Source organism: Haemaphysalis longicornis, unplaced genomic scaffold, assembly GCF_048455015.1.
Source record: "Haemaphysalis longicornis isolate Haplotype H1 unplaced genomic scaffold, Haemaphysalis longicornis Haplotype H1 scaffold_10, whole genome shotgun sequence".
In the NCBI taxonomy this organism is placed as follows: Eukaryota; Metazoa; Arthropoda; class Arachnida; order Ixodida; family Ixodidae; genus Haemaphysalis; species Haemaphysalis longicornis.
The window spans coordinates 105,235,036-105,253,310 of NW_027526204.1; the positions used below are offsets into that span (position 1 = coordinate 105,235,036).

The 18,275-nt window shown below is 48.5% G+C and overlaps 1 protein-coding gene and 1 non-coding gene across 6 annotated transcripts in view; both read left to right on the plus strand.

The window, feature by feature from the left end:
- The window catches only part of Nuak (Nuak family kinase 1), a 136,620-nt gene that overhangs the window by 68,081 nt on the left and 50,264 nt on the right, over positions 1-18,275 (plus strand). The window lies entirely within an intron of this gene.
- Trnat-ggu (transfer RNA threonine (anticodon GGU)) lies at positions 10,668-10,740 on the plus strand. Its single transcript has one exon. It is a non-coding gene; the product is annotated as a tRNA-Thr (tRNA).

Sequence of the window (18,275 nt, forward strand, 5' to 3'; positions counted from 1 at the left end):
ATAATGATGATGATGATTGGTGTTATTATTGGTTTCCCCTTTGTAGCGCGGTGATGGCATGTCATCTTACCAAAAAGGACTAATATACTTATGTTTTATACTCTTGGTTTAATACTCACGCTGCTTAGGGCAGGTACAAAAAGCTTATTCGGCAAAAAATACTTTCTTTCTATTACAGGTGGTAACTGTCCTAAGCAATATTCCCCTCTCTGGTTTTCGTTCACCAGCATTCTCATCTTTTCGTCGCCTCGACAGCCTTGAAGTTAACTTTCTCTGTGCTACCCTTAAATCCTGGGGCTTCTGGAAGCCAAATATTCCCCTGATGTAGATTTGGATGGATACGCTCGCATTCTAGCACTATGCGCCGCATAGTTTCTGTAACTTTTCCGCAGACCACGCATACCCCATCATTTTGTGAATACTTCCCCACAAAGCTCTTAGATCGCAAGCAACCTGCTCTAGCCTCAAAAAAGCAAAGCACTGCCCTGGGAATTATCGTAGGAATTTTCCATTCTGATGTGCAATTTCTCAGCCCTGTACATATCTAACGACGTTTTAGCTTCCACATTTTCTCTCCATTTACCCATATTTATCGCCTTGCCACTTTTATGGTTACAATGGCTGTTTTGGATTCTCCACTGTTCTTTCCGTATTTCATCGGTAGCCTTTTAGTCTTCCTGATCCACTGCTTTTCCACGCTTTTCAAGTAAAGGTACTCTAAACACCTTAGCTGCCCACCTACGTTGATCCATTGCGCTCAACCTCCCCTCAAAACATATTTTACTCTGCGCTCCCTGCACTGCTTCGTTAGTTGTTTTTCCAGGCGCGCCTAAGGCTAAACGGCCTACTGTTCTCTCGTTCACTTCTAGGCCTGCCAGAACGTCTCTGATTTTAAGCAAAGTACAGCATTCGCATATGTGAGACCCGGAACCATTACTGCTTTTTACATTCCTCTCACTACTTCATATTTGTTAAAACCTCACAGAGCTTTATGCTGCATTATAGCTGCGTTTCGCTTTCCCTTACCCTTAAGTTGCGTCTCGTGAGTTCTTAAATAGTTATCCCCTTCGTTTATCCACACTCTCAGATATTCATATTCCTTCACTCTTGGTAATTCACCTTGCTGGATAGACACTTCGTCAAAGTTAGTGTCATTCAAAACCGTTTTTCCCGATTTTTCTGCGCCAAAATTAAACCCGAGGTCGGTGGCTTCCTGGCCGCTAATATTTATGAGCCGTTGAATATCGAACTGGTTTTCAGCTAAAAGAACAATGTCGTCTGCGTATATCATCCCCGGAATACGCTGTTGTACCACTTCGCCTTGGAAACCTACTTGACTTTCTTCTAGTTTCTTTTATAACCCCGCCATGTACAGCATATACAATATTGGGCTCAAAGGGCATCCCTGTTTCCGTCCCCTGTGAGTGTTGACTTCTGGGCGCATTTCGGTCTTCCCCATGTATTGTGCACTCTATTATCTTTAGGATTGCTATAGGGAACTGTATTAACTCGTCATGTAATCCCTGGAGTTTCAGCAACGGAAGTTGCCGCTGTGCCTCATCACCACAGCCGGATGTTACTCCGCCCGGCGGAAGTAGTGCGTTACTGGGAATATTTTGAACGTGACACGAGCCGTTTCCGTGATTTTTTAGACTTAATAGGCTTATACGCTACTGCAGCGACGACAAACAGACTACGTGAGAAAATCCACACGATATCACGCATTCGTAGCAATCTCCTTTCAAATTGTACACGCCCGTTAACATCCGGGTCCGTCGCTTAGGCGGAGCGCTAGAGTACATGAGCTATTGCCGTTCTTGAGTTGTTCCGGAGTATACCATCCTGAGCTGTTCGGGATGGAGTATGTAGGGAGGAGGGGTGAAGTTGGGTGCGAAAAGGCCCTGGGTACTCGCCTGTGCTGGTGTAACCATTTTTTCGGTGGTGGTCGTTCCTTGGAGAACTTGGGTGTAACTCCGCTTCTGCCCCAGTGGTGGCAGTTGTTTCACCTGTGTCGTCTTCTCGGGGGGTTTGGAAGTCTTGTGGTTGCGGTTCCCCACTGTCTGGGGTGGTTTCCCTTGGTTGGTGCTGCTCTGTTGATTATTGGTAAATACATTCGGCGTCTCGTTCTTGATGTGTGGTTGTCGACGCCTTGGTTGGAAGCGGCGGGGGCAACCCGCTGCTCCCGTTGGATGCGCCTCTCCGCACAGCATACAGTTCGGTTTGCACAAGTGCTGTTCCGGGGCTTGTGCGAGGCCACACGCGGGGCATCTTTGGGTTGGTGGTTGATTGGGGCAGACGTCGATGGCCCGGCTGCCAACAGTTAAAGCAGGCCTCTGATTTCCTCTTGAACGGGTGGCAGCGGAGGGTGGCCGCCCTGTACCGGACCCAGAATGGCACGTGGGGTCCCTGGAACAGCACTTGCACCAGGGTGGAGTTCCGCAGCCGCTTGGCGTCGAGCATGTGGAGGGCGTGGTTGTAGGCAACCAGGGTGTCCATAATGTCTTCCTGAGTGTCGTTTTCTGGCAAGGTGAATGTTACTCCAACCGCCGTATCAGATGGCGGGAGGATGTCGTTGCACAGGATATACGTGCCGTTGGGCAGTTGAAGATGGGTCATGCCGAGGTACTTGTGCGCTCTCTCCTCAGAGGGAGTGCTGAAAATGATGAAGTTTGCTTTGTGATGGATTCTGGCTTGGTCCTCATTGGGTAGTTGTCCGCCGGCCTGCGTCAACACCTAGTCCGCTAGCGTGGCGGTCGGGGTCGTGTGGAGGTCCAGTCCACATTGAGGGCGGAGGATGATCTTTACATCGTCGTCGGGCAGTGGACTCTCTGGAGGCGGGGGTCTTGGTCTTTTCCGCTGTTGAGGGGGGTCGTCGTCCTTTGACTGGTTCATTACGCGTCGCCAGTTGTCGGGAGAGGTTCTTGATCTTGTGGCGGATCTGCTGCCATTCGGGCTTTAGCAGCTCCGCGCGGTCTTATGGTGATGCCTCGACGGAGACTTCCATTTTGTGAGGAAGGTAGTTCGCGCCCGTTGGGCATGGCGGCGAAGCGTGGAACGTGCCCAGGCGGCGCGAGGCGCGCCGGGCGTGCAACGAGCCTGGAGCACGAGCGCTCCTCGGTGGAACGTTCTGAGAGTTAGCGCAGCAGCGTGGCAGGGTCTTGCACTCGATCGCTATTGGCGTGAGGAATATTCGCCAACACTCACTCCAACAGGTCTTTGTTTGCGCGCTGACTGTTAACTGCTCCTCTGGTAGCATCTCCTGGCGGCTAGGTCCGTTTTTTCGGGTTTGTGGTCCTTCAAACCCGTAGCCGACGGGATGAGGGTCTGTCCATCACGGCCACCTGGTGACAAATCACACGACGGGACGTTTTTTTCCCCACCGCTTTAAGCTATTTCACGCCTCGCGCTTCAGGGACACGTGAAGCCTCGGGAGTTTGTAAGTACATATAAAGGATTCCCGGAGCCCTGGCCGTAATATACTTCGCTTAATAAGTGTACATTCTGTAATAATGTCTGCGTATTTTGTACAGCTTCGCTGGTCATCCACCTCCAGAGTATGCCTAATTCTAATTTTTGCAGTTCGATCCGGGTGTAGTTGTCTATATGTCCTCAGATTTCTGAGTACTGCCCATTCAGCCTCGTCAACGACCCCCCCCCCCCCCCCCCCCCGCGCGCACACGCGCGCACCCACACACGCACACAAACTGGGGGCAAACAATTTTGAAACAGTGTCTTCATGTGTTATTTGCTTGCGACAGTGTAACGTCGATAAGGGCGGCGGCAAATACGTTTTGTAATGTTACATCACTCCTTCGATGTTTTCTTCCATACTCAATGTTCGTCTACAGGGCATTTTTTGTCAGTGTTAAACGTTTGGTTTGTTAGGCTCTTTTCTTTTATTGGTGCGGTAACACAAAGCCTCTCCGCAGCCCCTGGAAACGCAAATGAACGTTTTATCGATTGTACAGATCATTTACAGCGGGATTTGAGTCAAAATGAGGTTGTCATTGAGGATATATAGAGAAGCGCTCCGGACCCCCTTTGCATGCGACTATCCTTAAAGGGACACTGAAGTGATATGTAAACATTGCGGGATTACTAGCACAAATTGTAGTCCGGAGTCCCCAGGCCATGTTTCGACCACTCTAGGCGCGTTTACGCGATTTTATTTAGTAGAAAAACTAATTCGAAAATGCTGTCCTCCTCTCTTTACGCTCGCCCATTTTCTGTGGCGTTTTCGTGTGACGTCAGGAGGGGATGAGCTGGCAATTGGCTGCGCCACGGCTGCACTACTGCACGGCTCCCCGGCCGACAGAGTCAGTCGGCCCAGCGTTTCGTCCGCCGGCCGCCGGCGGGTCGTCGCAATCAAGGAGGTTAAAAAAAATTGCTTGGTCGCAATTCGTTCGCTTAGTTGAAACGAAGCCAGGACACGTTTGTGAATGGAAGAATGTGCCTTTCTTTACTTGGTTTGTTTGTACACTGTATCTAGCTCCAAGTCAAGGTCGCTTCAGACAAGCGCTGCACATGCGACGCTTCGCTGACTGGTACGCCAGTAGGAAAATATAAGGCCTCTTGAAGGCGGGAGAAGAGTCAGCGAAGTCAATATAGGTACTAAGGAAATAAAATCAACTGATATTTTTACCGTACAGCGTAAAACTAGGGCGCGGGAAGCACTTTTTTGGCGCTGGGCGAACAAGCACAGCGGTCAGCAGCACGACTACGCATCTGCGAACGCTTTTCCGTCTACGAAATGCAATTGCTAGACGTGAGCTACTGTGGAAACTCGGGCGACGCTTACTGCACGATCGCAGTACAACAAATAGTCACCTAAGCTGCTTGAAATGCCAAAACTAAATAAAAGTGTAAATCGGTTGTACAATATATACCCTATATTAGCAAGGGCTTCGCGCCCCGCTCCGTGGCTCAGTGGTCTGGGGCGCTGTGTATGTCACCGCAAATGTTTTGCAAGTCACGAGTTCGAGTCCCCACGGGTACGTGCTTTTTTTTTTGTAAGTTAACTTTTTTGTTTTCCGCCGATGTTTTCTATTTTGAGTTCACCTTTTTTTGGGCCACAACGTTCATGGCTACACGAACTAGTTCACAAAACGCGCGCAGGCTGGCACTGGCGCGCTAGCGAGTTCTCGTTGGCGTGCTGTTGCCATAAGCACCGACTGCTTGCAGGCAGTGGGCACAGGCCAGAATGAACAGACCCTTGGCCTGGTGCGAACACGCTTTTTACGATACAGGCATGAGGGAGGCAAGCTCCAAATATGGGGGAAAAGCGCATGACATTTGGGCGTCTGCGGGTACGCGGAGGGCGTTCATGCACTGCGTAAGTCCCGGCTAGTGAATGCTACGACTACAAGCCGTCCTGGGAGGCTTATCTTGTGCATTTTAGAGCCGACAACATGGCAGAAGCGCGGTACGATGATTACTGAGATTGAGAATGCCCATCCAACAACGCCATTGATTATGTTTTACAGAACCGAAACCGAAACTTGTGTGATTGCTAACCTTGGGCATCGTCCAATCACGGCGCCCCTCCTCCCAACGTCACAGCCTTAGTTGGTGCGGCCGCCGCAAACCGCGCATGGTAGTTTTTCTTCTTTCGCGCTTTGTAAAATAATTACCGATTTGTCAACCGGATAAACGATGAAAAGAGTGCTAATTTGAGCCAGTCTACGCAGTGCAAGCAAAAACGGGAGCTTGACAAATTCACTTCAGTGTCCCTTTAAAGGGGCCATGCAGGCAAAATACTAGGTTGGTTCGTTTGCAAGATCGCCTCGCTAGAATCATACTGACACCACTTGTAACATAAACTTAGTGAATAGCCATGTGACCCACTACCCCATTTCCGGCAACAGAACGTATGATGTGATATGCCCAGCTGTGCGATTGGCTGAGGCCGGCGAAAGCAAACGCAAGTCAGGCAGGGCTTGTAAGCTTGCCGAACGAGCTGTTTGCGCTTAAATGTAAAGCATATTCATTTTACAACAGTAGGATTAGTGGGGTAAACAATGACAGTTATGAAAATACACGTAGACACAGCAGTCCGCCGCTTTGGAGTTGTCTTACACCACACTGGACGATTAGCGTAGAACGTTGTCACACGTGATCCTGTTTATCGTGTCTACCACCTGTTTCACGAAACGATAACTTTCCTCCCTAACAAAAGCAAACCAGATGCAAATAAAATGAAAAACAAAGCAGTGGCGGCAGTCTGGTAGCGCCGTCTGGAAGGCCTGATGGTAAGTAAGGCTGCAGAGCCTAATGACTCCCTGGAAATTTATTTGAATACCCACCCTTGTGGCTTCATGGCAGACGTCACGAAAGCACACGATTTGTCGGGAGAACCAAATTTTAACCTAAATTAACTAATTTCTGAATGAATACGGCATCGCTTCCTTCCGGATAGCTGCTGGGGGAACTTTAAAACGCGAAATATTTCGAATAAAACAAACTTGTATTTTGTCTGCATGGCCCCTTTAAGTGCCACGCACTTCCCACTCAAAGCACTCCGAGCGGCGACTTTATAACGGTGCTGCATTAGGGTGCAACTGCGCCCGCCACAACGGCTCGACGGTTAATGTTATGTTGCAAACGTGTAGGTCGTTATTAGTCAAGCCTGATGAATGAAGGAGCCTACATAACTTTCTCTACGGGAATTAAGGCGACGGTACGATGTAAATTTCATTTCACCCTTAAGTAAAATTCCCGCACTCTATAGCTAACTCCCTTACGCACAGAGCAAAAACACAATACAACGCGGGGCTCGGAAAGAGTGCTTCATTGTCTGTTGTTCCCTTTCTAAACCAAAGCGCATGATGTATGTCGGCTAGAAAGGGTGATGCGAAATGTATTTCGGACTGGAAAGAATGTTATAAGCGATAAAACACCCTCGAAAGGTGAGTTTCCTTGTGTGTTCGCTGGGTTTATTGGCGTCAATCAATTCGCAGTCCACACTCACGAATCATTCTACCTCCTCCTTGTTTGCGGCGCCATCGAATGCTTCTTGGCGGTCCCAGCCTGTTCCGGTGTCCACCACATCGGGCGAGTTCGTCGGCAAGACGGTCTCCGTGGATGGCGTGAAAGTGAATTGCTGGCTGGGCATTCCCTACGCCGAAAGTACGGCCGGCAACAACCGCTTCCACAAGCCCGTGCCACGTATTGTAAAGGAGCGCATCTCTGCCCACGACCCTCGACCGCCGTGCCCTCAGTGGGTGAACGGCACAGTGGTTGGCAGCGAAGACTGCCTGCACGTGAATGTGTGGGCACCGAAGGGGAATTCGGCGACCGGGTCCAAGAGGACCCTGGTGTTGGCGTCATCCGGCTACTGGTTCCAGAGGGGCTCCAACAATGACCCCGACTGGGCCCAGCTGGCAGCCAAAGGTAACGCTACCCTAAGAAAAGGTTTCTTGCTGGCGGTGCATACCCAGAAGGCAAATGTCGCAGCATTGCCAAGTTCCTTTGCAATAAATTTTGGGCCACTACATTAATGCTGACAAATCTGGTTGGCGTTCGAACACGGAATTCGTCCCGTTTTTCTGTTTTGGAAGAAGTTAAAAACAGTTAGCTGTCAATTTTGCCTTTTTGCCAAACATATGCTGTTAGCGGCGTCACAGATAGAAAAAACAGCGACAGGCTAGTCTTGCACCTAAAGCTGATGTGACGACCATAGTTGCCCCACGGACGCAAAATTGGTTAGCCTCTTTGTGGCTAAGTCGGGTTTTGCAGCTTTCGCTGCGCGTAGACTTGTGTAGAGAGAAGCATAAAAACAGACAGTTGTGCAGGACTACTATCGTCAAAGGGCGTTTGCTTTTTGAGTTTTAGTATTCTACTCTCACCCACTACGACTTGCTGCGGCGTCACATCATATCTGCCGTGTTTGCGCTCTGGAACCACAGTCAGTGCTACGCGATGAATGACCTTGATGGACATCGGTGTACTAGCGCTTTCGCTCTAAACTGGCCGCGTATGTGCTCCCTTCTCTGCAAATGTCAAAAGACGATAGCCTTGCCACCCCTGCCACTCGGTGGCTGTCCTCACGCTGTTCCCCTACTCTCTTGGTCCTCCCATGATAAACGCAACAAACGATTGTTAAATAAACTCCTGGCGTTCGCACTGCTGCCCGGTGCACCACCTCTTGGGAAACCTCGTTACTGTTTTCGAAGCTAATTCCGGAGGTCATGTTTGACGATTGAGCCACAAGCTCCAAGCTTGAGCGCAAACCGTTTTTAAGGGCAGAGTACTTTAGGCGCTCGCACTGTCGTCCTAGCTCGCTCGCTGGAACCAAGGATATCGCCACGGCGTTACAGTGTAGCATGTGGGGGTCCGTTCGCCGCGGCGTAACACAGAGGCTTCGAAAGCCAAGCGGCTATGCCAGGATACATGTAGCGTGAGCAAAGGTTCAGGTGGTTACTCTTAGGTTTCCTGGTTGTGTATTATTAGCTGATTGTCATGCTTATTGCTGCTTATCATCGAATACAAATCCAATTCAATCTAAATCCAATCCTAAACCAATCCAATCCAAGCAAAGCCAATCCAATTCAATTCAATCCAATCATCGCGCTTCCGCAGCACGGCTCTCCAGGAGCTACGCGAAACTCGTCAACCTCGGCCAGTGTATCCAATCCAATCAAATCCAATTCAAGCCAAGCCAACTAAACGTACGAAAATTACCAAAGCAACATAAACACAAGATACTCACAAGAATAACACAAGGAAACGCTGACGAATCTCTGCTGTGCACAGCTGACCGCTTTCACGTTAAGTAGAACTGCTTTAATTTTTTGGCCAAGGTCGCCCCTACAACTCCCCCAGCTTCCTGCGGGGACACCGGGCGGAAAAAATGGGGGTCTACCCGTCTCCCTTTTTTTTGTAATTTGTGGCTTCAATTTTGTTTTAACGCGTTTTTTTAGATACCGCGAAAGTTGCACCCACGTCTTTTTTTAGTCAAGAACCCCGCTTGAATTAGTTGTGCATATATGATTTGTTCAAAATATGCCTCATCTTCTTGTTTTGCTGAACTGTGTTGACAGGCATGAAGTGTCGTACCATTTAGTTTGGAAATGATTTCCTTATATAAACGTTTATTTCTAGATTTCTCACGTTTTAGCAGGGAGGATTAATTGGGAAACGGACGGATGGACGGACAGACAGACAGACAGACAGACAGACAGACAGACAGACAGACAGACAGACAGACAGACAGACAGACAGACAGACAGACAGAAAGAATAAATTTTTCTAGTTAGTGTAAATGCACTTAAAAAAGACTACAGCCGAGCTCGACACATAAGGGCCACATGACATCGACCAGTCCGCCCTCCCGATATTAACCGTTGGACGCGTGGCTCCCTTTACAAATAACTGTTGTACTTCATTTCTGAAACTGGACTATATAGTTCTTTGTAGTGCATGAAGCCACTCGGATCCTGCCGTTTTTTTTCTTGGCTTTCTTTCTGTACCTTACTATATCCTGTATGTACATAGTCTCTTCATTTTTCTTACGCCCTGTGGCAAAATGTCACCAGAACAAAAACATAAGACAAAAAGACAATGACCGCTGCCTGATCAGTGTGAAGGTGGGAAAATTGACTTGTATAGAACAAAGCTCCACTGAATTGATCATGATAGTGCGAGAGGGGACGAAAGAGCATCATCGGTTGAAGAGGAGGAGGAAGAATTACGTGTCTGGGGCGGCAGAAGATCTTTTCACGACGTTTGCAGTAAAAAAGGCAGATACGCTGCAATTTTTTTCTTCGATCCCCGCATTCCCACTAACTCGAAACAGCTGACGTGGTCGTGATGTCTCCCAACGTGCGGCTCGGCGTCCTCGGGTTCCTGCACCCGACATGGGTGGACAAGGACTTCGTGAAAGACGTGGCAAAGGAGGACGCCAAGGCGGCCGTGAAGTGGGCGGTCGCCAACGCGGCTGCCTTCGGTGCCCGCTCTGACGGTGTCGTGCTCGTGGGCCACGGCTCGGGCGCGCACATGCTGATCGACGCGGTCTGGAGCCTCAATATCAAGTGCAGCCGAGCCATCTTGGAGGGTCCCGTGCCTGGTTCCTTGTGGCCTCTGAACACGGTGAGCTCATATTTTCCTCCAGTGGCGGCCCACGGTCTCCCACGTTTACAGAGCATGCACTTCTAAGGAGCGACGTTACTTGAGAGGAATATATATATATATATATATATATATATATATATATATATATATATATATATATTCTGGACCGGTATTCTGGAGGTCGGGGGTTCGGATCCCACCCAACGGGCATTTTTTCATCACTTTCTTTTCGACTAAAAAAATCTTCATCTCTTTCTATGGCCCACCACAACCTCCCCTTTGCTTTCCGAGGTTTTCTTGACTGCCAACCCTTATTTTCTGCCTTATTTCACGGAGCCTCTCATTTCCCATTTTCTGATTCGCTACATGCTTAGCGAGGGCCTCTGTTCTGGCAGTCTTGGTGCCAAAGGGAGCTTAAGAGGGTTCAACGCTGGTCGACCACTCTCGACATGTCGTAGACACTCGAGTCACGGCCCGGGGGTTAAAAAAGAAGGTCCCCTACACCCCGAGTAGTCCCAGTGGCGCTGGCTACCACCCCCAAGTGCAGGAAACAAAAATTACTTAACATAAATACCCGAGAAAGTGCTGGGGAAAGAGCCCCGCCGGTAGCGTAGTGGTTATCGCACCAGACCGGTATTCTGGAGGTCGTGGGTTCGGATCCCACCCGGCGGGCATTTTTTCACCACTTTGTTTTCGACTAAAAAAATCTTCATCTCTTTCTATGACCCACCAAAACCTCCCCTTTGCTTTCCGAGGTTTTCTTGACTGCCAACCCTTATTTTCTGCCTTATTTCATGGAGCCTCTCATTTCCCATTTTCTGATTCGCTACATGCTTAGCGAGGGGCTCTGTTCTGGCAGTCTTGGTGCCAAAGGGAGCTTAAGAGGGTTCAACGCTGGTCGACCACTCTCGACATGTCGTAGACACTCGAGTCACGGCCCGGGGGTTACAAAAGAAGGTCCCCTACACCCCGAGTAGTCCCAGTGGCGCTGGCTACCACCCCCAAGTGCAGGAAACAAAAATTACTTAACATCAATACCCGAGAAAGTGCTGGGGAAAGAGCCCCGCCGGTAGCGTATTGGTTATCGCACCAGACCGGTATTCTGGAGGTCGTGGGTTCGGATCCCACCCGGCGGGCATTTTTTCACCACTTTGTTTTCGACTAAAAAAATCTTCATCTCTTTCTATGGCCCACCACAACCTCCCCTTTGCTTTCCGAGGTTTTCTTGACTGCCAACCCTTATTTTCTGCCTTATTTTACGGAAACTCTCATTTCCCATTTTCTGATTCGCTACATGCTTAGCGAGGGCCTCTGTTCTGGCAGTCTTGGTGCCAAAGGGAGCTTAAGAGGGTTCAACGCTGGTCGACCACTCTCGACATATCGTAGACACTCGAGTCACGGCCCGGGGGTTACAAAAGAAGGTCCCCTACACCCCGAGTAGTCCGAGTGGTGCTGGCTACCACCCCCAAGTGCAGGAAACAAAAATTACTTAACATCAATACCCGAGAAAGTGCTGGGGAAAGAGCCCCGCCGGTAGCGTAGTGGTTATCGCACCAGACCGGTATCCTGGAGGTCGTGGGTTCGGATCCCACCCGGCGGGCATTTTTTCACCACTTTCTTTTCGACTAAAAAAATTCATCTCTTTCTATGACCCACCACAACCTCCCCTTTGCTTTCCGAGGTTTTCTTGACTGCCAACCCTTATTTTCTGTCTCTCTCTCTCTCTCTCTCTCTCTCTCTCTCTCTCTCTCTCTATATATATATATATATATATATATATATATAATATATATATATAGTTGACCGGCCGCTAGTTGACCGGCCTCAGAGCTCTTGTAAATATAAACCCCCGCTTTAAAGTCGAGAGAGAAGCCGCTGCGGTATAGCGTAATGGCGAACGCACCGCACCGGTTATGCGGAGATGTGGGCTCGAGTCCCGCTCCCGGAGAAACGGCGGATTTTTTCTCGACTTATGTTTTCGCTTATTTATCAATGTATCAAAGAAACGTGACAAGCACACGTCATTCGGCCCTATTAAATATTTCGAAAAAAAAAAAGCCGAATAGCACTGGCAATGACGACTGCAACCTTGGTATGTATCTTTACCGAGTCCCTCGTCCCGTATCTTTCTGTTCTGCTACATGCATTACGAGGCACTGGCTCCAGCAGTTCGGATATGCCAATTGCTAACCCCGACCTCCGACCACGGTCTACGTGGCGGCCGCTGGGAAAGAAGACGTTCTACGTCTCCCGCGGTAGTCGAGGGGCGGCGCTAGTTGACCGGCCTCAGAGCTCTTGTAAATATAAACCCCCGCTTTAAAGTCGAGAGAGAAGCCGCTGCGGGATAGCGTAATGGCGAACGCACCGCACCGGTTATGCGGAGATGTGGGATCGAGTCCCGCTCCCGGAAAAACGGCGGATTTTTTCTCGTGACAAGCACACGTCATTCGGCCCTATTAAATATTTCGGAAAAAAAGCCGAATAGCACTGGCAATGACGACTGCAACCTTGATATATATATATATATATATAGCCTCAGAGCTCTTGTAAATATAAACCCCCGCTTTAAAAAGTCGAGAGAGAAGCCGCTGTGGGGATAGCGTAATTGGTTAACGCACCGCACCGGTTATGCGGAGATGTGGGTTCGAGTCCCGCTCCCGGAAAACGGCGGATTTTTTCTCGACTTATATTTTCGCTTATTTATCAATGAATCAAAGAAACGTGACAAGCACACGTCATTCGGCCCTATTATATATTTCGAAAAAAAGCCGAATAGCAGTGGCAATGACGACTGCAACCTTGATATGTATCTTTACCGAGTCCCTCGTCCCGTATCTCTCTGTTCTGCTACATGCATTACGAGGCACTGGCTCCAGCAGTTCGGATATGCCAATTGCTAACCCCGACCTCCGACCACGTTCTACGTGGCGGCCGCTGGGAAAGAAGACGTTCTACGTCTCCCGCGGTAGTCGAGGGGCGGCGCTAGTTGACCGGCCTCAGAGCTCTTGTAAATATAAACCCCCGCTTTAAAAAGTCGAGAGAGAAGCCGCTGTGGGGATAGCGTAATTGGTTAACGCACCGCACCGGTTATGCGGAGATGTGGGTTCGAGTCCCGCTCCCGGAAAACGGCGGATTTTTTCTCGACTTATATTTTCGCTTATTTATCAATGAATCAAAGAAACGTGACAAGCACACGTCATTCGGCCCTATTATATATTTCGAAAAAAAGCCGAATAGCAGTGGCAATGACGACTGCAACCTTGATATGTATCTTTACCGAGTCCCTCGTCCCGTATCTCTCTGTTCTGCTACATGCATTACGAGGCACTGGCTCCAGCAGTTCGGATATGCCAATTGCTAACCCCGACCTCCGACCACGTTCTACGTGGCGGCCGCTGGGAAAGAAGACGTTCTACGTCTCCCGCGGTAGTCGAGGGGCGGCGCTAGTTGACCGGCCTCAGAGCTCTTGTAAATATAAACCCCCGCTTTAAAAAGTCGAGAGAGAAGCCGCTGTGGGGATAGCGTAATTGGTTAACGCACCGCACCGGTTATGCGGAGATGTGGGTTCGAGTCCCGCTCCCGGAAAACGGCGGATTTTTTCTCGACTTATATTTTCGCTTATTTATCAATGAATCAAAGAAACGTGACAAGCACACGTCATTCGGCCCTATTATATATTTCGAAAAAAAGCCGAATAGCACTGGCAATGACGACTGCAACCTTGATATGTATATATATATATATATATATATATATATATATATATATATATATATATATATATATATATATGCGCCAGACCGGTATTCTGGAGGTCGTGGGTTCAGATCCCACCCGGCGGGCAGTTTTCCAAGGCTTTCTTTCTGACAAAAAAAATTCTTCATCTCTTTCTATGACCCACCACAACCTGCCCTTTGCTTTCCGAGGTTTTCTTGACTGCCAATCCCTATTTCCTGTTCTATATATATATATATATTTATACAAGACAGAATATAAAAATAAGACAGAAAATAAGAGTTGGCAGTCCAGAAAACCTCGGAAAGCAAAGGGGAGGATGTGGTAGGTCATTGAAACAGATAAAAAATTTGGAAAGAAAGACAGAAAGTGGAGAAAAAATGCCCGCCATGTGGGTTATATATATATATATATATATATATATATATATATATATATATATTGTGTTGTTTTATTACTGAATAATAAACATTTAAAGAGCATGCACGCTAGCTGGTTGACGGCGAGGATCTAGTTCCTCGCTCGGGCAATTTAAGGGAATCGAGAGGTTCGACTCACCGCGACAACAGTCACCTCCGGGGGTGCCTCAGACCGCTCCCGTTTGCCTGGCTGGGACGCCGATGGCAGCCATTTTCGCCCTCCTTTTTGCCTGATGATCGAAGGAAGGAGGTCGCTAGGCACGTCATCTCACCTCGCTTACCGAACACCAACTCCCCGCAGCTTGCATCCGGCGCGCGCTCGCCGGCCGCAGGACATTCCTTGGTGAGGAGGTTTATCCCCCTCTCCCCCTCGACGATGTCTCGCCAAGCAAGAATCATGTTCCGGCGAGGAGCAAGCAGCGTGTCGAAGCCGAGCCATAGGGAACGGCCTAAGGTCGCATTCCCACAACATATATATATATATATATATATATATATATATATATATGCAGACACATCGGGGTGTCAAACCAGAACTGAACCGAACCGAAAACCGGACCTGAACCGAAACACGAAATAACGGTATAACGCTGATCGGTACATGCCGAAACGGTTCGACCCTTCGTTGTTGATACTGCACAGTCAATGCAATTCAGGCCTTTTTTTATTTTACGTGCCATCAACTTCGTACCCGCTCACGCAGTTTCCCCTCCAGAAAATTGGACATTATCACGCTCTATGTAACACCAGGGCCCAGGGGAAATGAACGAGCACCAATGTAGCAATGGCCTGCTGCTGCTGGAAGCGCGAGCGTAGTGCAAGCTGACCAAACGAAATGTCATTATCGGGAGCTTGCAGGGGATAAAAAATGACTTTGCCCTTCCCTAGCTCCGACTTTCTTGGAGCAATCAGGCTGCAGGAGTGCTCCACTGCGCAACAGCGAAAGCCCACACCCGATGTGTGCAAACTTTCTGCATTTCATAATTTGTTTAAAAGGTCCGACACCTGCAAATTATTAATACTTGATAAGTGTGACCGCAGTAGCTTCTATGTGGCTAAGCCGTTTGCTGCTGACCACAAGTGGCCTCGATCTCCCTCCTTTTCCTACGACCGTTTTTCTAAAGTAGGTGGAAATCGAGAACGTCCGGGTATCGATATTTTGATCCACTTGTAATATCACCAGCTAGTTAAAATAAGTCTGCCGGCCTGCAACATAAGCTGCGCCTCTGAGCTGAGATATAGCACGGGGTATGAAATACGCCAGTTTTTTTTAATGTGTTTACATGGGAAACAACAAAAATAAACGGCGAATCACGTTGTTTTACAATAATATGCAAAAACTGAGTAAAACCGCACAAGGAAAAAAAAGCACCCAAACGTGATTGATCTATACTTTTTTTGCCCTGCCTTTCAGAACCAAACGTGTCGTCAATGCGAAGGAAGGGAGTTCCGTGGTCAGTTTTTGAGGACAGTAGAGTGAACAAGCTCCGTTTTTTACAGATATAAATAACAACAACTATGTCAGAAAAAACTGTTAAGGTGCTCACGTAATCCCTAGGCAAGAAGCCGCAGCCCTCGACCTTGTCTTGGAAGCAGAAACAGTAATAAAGCAGATCACACGCGGAAAAAGGCAGGCAGGTACCTCGCACTGTCCCATTCGCCCAGCGATCATCTTTTCTACTTGTTGTGCAGTTTTATCGCTTTCAGATCTGCTTTTTTCGAAGTTGCACTAGTACTGGCTGCCCAACTCGCTACATTACTTTTATACTAGTTCCGGTGCGAAGTACAGCTGTGGACAAATGAAAGAGCGTCTACTCAAAAAAGGCCCATCTCAATGCTCCCCGCGTAAAATTTCCCTTTCATTTTGTAACAGCATAATCTGCTATTAGATTCCGCAATGTAGCACACGGAGCGATGGCCGGGGGTCAGGCGGTACGATGGCATACTGATTGTAATGCACACATCCGGTTCAGCTAACGGAAAAGAAATTGTAGTGGTCAGAGCAATAATGCAGTGACTGAGCGTTAACTAAAGCTTACTTTTAACAAAAGTGTGGCTAACACATTCGATAAGGTGACAGCTAACAAATTATTCAGGCTGACCAAATAATTTAATTCATTTGTAGTATTTATGTGCCTGTTGTAGAATTTTTCTGTTTTGTTACAAATATAAAAAATGTGCGCCGTTGGCATTACGCGCCCGTATTTAAACACGGCAGTACGCAGGTCCAAATTTAAGGCTTCAAGGTTAGTGTGACGGGCGATTTTATACCGACGATTGCGATTTCAACAAAAAACTCAAGGGCACAATATATATCCCACCGTCATATCTCTTGACGGTGGCGTTATGAATAGGGCAACATAAAGTCTGGACGAGAAAGTAGGTGGTAAATCGTTGCCACTTCGTCTGTTTTAAAGCAAAGCTTTTTACCTCTACCCCCAAGAGATAGATAGATAGAACTTTATTCGAGCCCTTGAGGTCACCGTTGAGGCGGCCTCCGACGGGGTGGTCCCTTATTCACAGGGCCCATAAACGGCCAACACCTCCAGGCCCCGGGCCACTAGGGCCGCGTGGGTCGTTGCGGTTCTACCCCCAAGGGTTCTTTCCCGACCGTTGGTGTCAACAGAAAACTCCCGCGAACAAATAAGATGTATGGTTAAGTGCTTTTCACTTCTCTCTGGTTTCACTATTTGTAGATTGACGGGAGTGGGTGCCGTTTACAGCTTTGCTTTCCAACCACATTGACAAGGTGAATTGGCGCAAATTTTTTTTTTTTGGCTGTCGTTTTAAACTACTATTTTTTTGTATTTTCAGTGATAATTCAACTCATCGAACCGGTTTGCGACCAGGTTCGGTACGTGATATTGTCGAATTTTGTCGAACCCGAACTGAACCGGTATTTTTCGGTTCGTCACACACACACGCACACGCGCGCGCGCGCACACGCACACACACACACACACACACACACACACACACACACACACACACACACACACACACACACACACACACACACACACACACACACACACACACACACACACACACACACACACACACACACACACACACACACACACACACACACACACACACACACACACACACACACACACACACACACACACACACACACACACACACACACACACACACACACACACACACACACACACACACACACACACACACACACACACACACACACACACACACACACACACACACACACACACACACACACACACACACACACACACACACACACACACACACACACACACACACACACACACACACACACACACACACACACACACACACACACACACACACACACACACACACACACACACACACACACACACACACACACACACACACACACACACACACACACACACACACACACACACACACACACACACACACACACACACACACACACACACACACACACACACACACACACACACACACACACACACACACACACACACACACACACACACACACACACACACACACACACACACACACACACACACACACACACACACACACACACACACACACACACACACACACACACACACACACACACACACACACACACACACACACACACACACACACACACACACACACACACACACACACACACACACACACACACACACACACACACACACACACACACACACACACACACACACACACACACACACACACACACACACACACACACACACACACACACACACACACACACACACACACACACACACACACACACACACACACACACACACACACACACACACACACACACACACACACACACACACACACACACACACACACACACACACACACACACACACACACACACACACACACACACACACACACACACACACACACACACACACACACACACACACACACACACACACACACACACACACACACACACACACACACACACACACACACACACACACACACACACACACACACACACACACACACACACACACACACACACAC